The sequence below is a fragment of the Macadamia integrifolia genome, chromosome 11 (genome assembly GCF_013358625.1).
Source record: "Macadamia integrifolia cultivar HAES 741 chromosome 11, SCU_Mint_v3, whole genome shotgun sequence".
In the NCBI taxonomy this organism is placed as follows: Eukaryota; Viridiplantae; Streptophyta; class Magnoliopsida; order Proteales; family Proteaceae; genus Macadamia; species Macadamia integrifolia.
Genome location: NC_056567.1, coordinates 9,509,143 through 9,512,904, shown reverse-complemented (window position 1 = coordinate 9,512,904; position 3,762 = coordinate 9,509,143). Strand labels below are relative to the sequence as shown.

Sequence of the window (3,762 nt, the reverse complement as noted above, 5' to 3'; positions counted from 1 at the left end):
CAGATATCGATCCGGATCAGCTGATCCAACCCAATCCACAATAGACCCCAAATTAATGAGTTATTGTTTTATTGGAAGATTTGTGGTGTTTTTCTAACGCATTGAACCATTTATGATATATGAATCTTAAAACGGTTCATAATTTATATCGACTCATTCTAAAGATGTTTTAATTGAATTACATGTGCTCTAGTGCTAAACCTTTGGTGGAGTAGGCCAATTAAAGAATATATATATATATATATAACAACTTACAACGTATATATTATCAAACTAGGCTCCAAATTAAGTCAAATTACAAACTTGTGGATTGAATCCGATTCTTGTAGTGGTTACAGTTATCTACTTTAATTCTATTCCATGGTTTGCTCTTCAAGATGGGTTAGCCCTTCAACATTATTTCTCCTTAATTTCTTGGAAGATAACTCACTGTTATAGGGAAGCTAACCCAGTAGCAGATTATCTTGCCAAAAATTCAGCGAAAACTGGAGTATCTGGAATCATGGAGGCGTTCCTTCCCTTCTCATGTGAAATAATGTTTGATGCCTTGTCTAAGCTAAGATTTAGATTCATAGTTCTGGCGGATCCCTGTTGATGGCAATGCCGAAGGTGGGTTCCTCCATTACTAAGTGGTTACTTGATGTAATTTCTTAATTTTTTTTCCAAGTCAAATTACAATTTTGGGTGTGATTTTAAAAAAAATTAAAAGGTTCGAGTATAGTTAGAAAATCAATATAGGATTTCCTAGGAGTCTTGGACCCTAACATGGCCATTCGGGTTTTGAAACCTTGCATCTAAAATTGTAAAATTTCGATAAAAATTTTGTTTTCAGTCAAAATATTTCGGTTTCAATCCCAATCAAAATCAGGCTAAAAACCAAAATCTTGAACAAGCTTCTACCTTCACAATAACGAAATCACATCCTTACCACAAACAAACTTGCTTATCAAAATGTACATTGAATATTCCAATTCAAGCCCCTAAAACTTTCAAAAGAATAAATAGCAAACGTAGGGAGGAAATAAAACAATAATCAGGTTGTTTAATTTTTGGATAAGCACAACATTAGGAGAAATCTTAAGCCCTGGAGCATCATGAGTGTAAAACTGGAGCATTGTGCCATTGGCCCCTGATGCAGTTTCACCACCAGTTGACCTCCGCGGACTCAAGCTGGCAGCCGCCGCAGCACTGCCTCTTGGAGGAGGTGCACCATTTGCAACCATTCTGAAACGGAAAAGGAAGAGAAAATGTGAGAAAGAAGGAAACAGGTTTTTATTTGTTATTATGATGCCAAAAAACAATCTCCTAGAAAGTGATTCAGGTGTAATCAACCATAAGCTTTAAAAAAATGTGTCTGGGAAAAGGAGTCACACTTTTTTATTAAAAGTTTATTTTTCTTTATTTAAATAAAGGATAGTTTTCTGTCCGTGAGAGGCCCCTACACCACGAACACAGGGGCGTGCAATGACACAGTACCCTTGCTTGAGGTTGTACGTCCATATGTGGGCTTAGGGGCATCTCATGGACCAAAAAAAACTTGCCATAATGATAATAATAACTAAATAAATAAAACCAGTGATTTGTCTCTCATAAAAATGACTAAAAAAAAAAGGTAAAACTTTCCCATAAATTCATCTGGTGGTTGGGGAAAGCATTCCCTCATCTGAAGTTGGTGGGCATTCTTTCGTTACGAGGTGGGTTTGCTTCTTACATGGGCTCAAACATGATTTGTAAGGTCTTCGCTTTACCATGCGTTCGATACCAAGAAAGCTTTTGAAAAACTGTAGAGAAGACAAGTAGAGGGCACTTTATTTTCTGTGTTGCACTGAAAAAACGACCTAATATAAGGGTGTTTCTCTTAGGTTTCTTCCTTGGTGCCCGCCCGCAGCCCCTTAGCCACGTTAGAGGGGAAGGTTAGCAAAGCTGAATAAGATAGAGGGAGGCATCTTATTTGATTCACTTCGCAATAACTTCCAGATTGGAGAAGCATTCATGCAAATTCCTTTGACATGGCTTTTTTTTTATTATTCTCTCTCCTAATTTAAATAAATTGCTCCTATGTGGATATTATCCTTTCAAGGACGGACCCGGTCCGGTTAAGTGCATTAGTCTTTTCAACACACATTGAACGGTTGGGAGGCATTTAGATTGCGTGTCCTGGTGCTCCCAACCATCCGTGCTGAAGGGACTGACACACTTGAGAGGATCTCATTTCTCTGTGACAGTTATATTGGCCTTACATGCTCCATCATTGGCAAAGCAGCCTCAAGAAATCCGATCCAAGGGATACAAAAAGCCACCTATCTATGTTTTCTCAATCGAGAGAGAGAGAGAGAGAGAGAGAGAGAGAGAGAGAGGTTTAAGCAAAGAACTCAAAACAAGTATTAACACATAAAGGATTGAAACTTGCAGTTTCGATCAGATTAAAACAAGCCAAGCAATTAACTTCAGATTTAATTCATAAATCTCTAAATTTCATCCATTTAAGCAGATTAGAACGAAGGATCATGAAGCGAACATGGATTGAAGTTCTTAAAAAATTGAATCTATAGGAAGCAAAACAGAATTAAAATTGTTAAGAGTAACAGAACTATTGTTTAAGAACAGAAACACAGAAAAGGGGAAAGAGAAAGCAAGGAAGCGTAATGCATACCTCGATCTATTTCTCTTCCAAAACCCTAAAAGAGAGGATTGTACCCAAAGGTCTTTCGAAATCTTCTTCGATCTGAGAGTTTCTTCTGCTACTTCTTACTTCTCTATTTTAAGGAGTTATGGCTCCTTAGTTATGGGTCCCACTTCGTATCCTTTTACAGACCCCGCTCACTCACACTCTGATTTTGCTTCCTTATTGCCTTTTACGATAAAAGATTCCGATTTACCTGACACTGACAAGTAACTGCTCCTTTTGTGACGCTTTTGTGACGTGGAACTGGGTTGTAAAGAAAAAAATCGCCTGCAATTCCGATCTCATACAATTTCGTGTAATACCACCTTCAGGGGGTGACACGTGTATTGATATCAATGCAATGGTCCAGATATGATTTAAATGCCTCTTCACTGATTTAATGTTTTATTAGTTGTACTAGATCTGGACCATTGTATTAGTATCAATACACGTGTCACCGCCTGAAGGTGGTATTACACGGAATTGTACGAGATCGAAATTGCAGACGATTTCAACCCTGGTTGTAAATCGATCTGTTTGATCCTTTGTGACCCCGAGCCGCCCTCTAGGGTTGGGTTTGAGCGTAAATCCAGCAGGGTTAGGTTTGGTTTGGATCTAGTTTTCCTTATTTGGTGTGTATAATTAGTCAATTCCATAATACCTCAAATCAAAGTTAGCTCGATAAGGATTTGATTCGATTTGAATTTTTTTTGGATAAATTTTATTGGTTTGATATAGGGTTTGACACTTCCGAGAGACTAATCTGATCATTCAGAACCAAAGAAACAATCCATTCATTTCTCACAAGAACAATCTCTCACACCCTTTGTGTGGATAGATCTTCCACCCAGATCAATCACAATGCGAGAAACAATTTCACCAATAGGATTTCACATGGCTAGATAGGAAAGAGGGTGTCACCACAGGGTCCACATGGTCAGAATGTGAAATGACATGGGAAAACATCTTGCACGAAAATATTTTCCTAAAAAAATCGTATATTCTATGTTCTTCTAAGAGACTCGTCTTGCAAGAGAAAAAGGAAGAGAAGTGAAATAAAATCAATATTAAAATGAAACATTTTATAATCATCACCA

General features: G+C 37.6%; 1 long non-coding RNA gene across 1 annotated transcript; it reads right to left on the bottom strand.

The window, feature by feature from the left end:
• Nucleotides 1–901: 901 nt before the first annotated feature.
• Nucleotides 902–2,793, bottom strand: LOC122093121. The gene is made up of 2 exons (XR_006144360.1): nt 2,654–2,793; nt 902–1,224 (listed from the first exon to the last, which is right to left on the bottom strand). It is a non-coding gene; the product is annotated as an uncharacterized LOC122093121 (long non-coding RNA).
• Between the last annotated feature and the right edge of the window lie 969 nt (nt 2,794–3,762).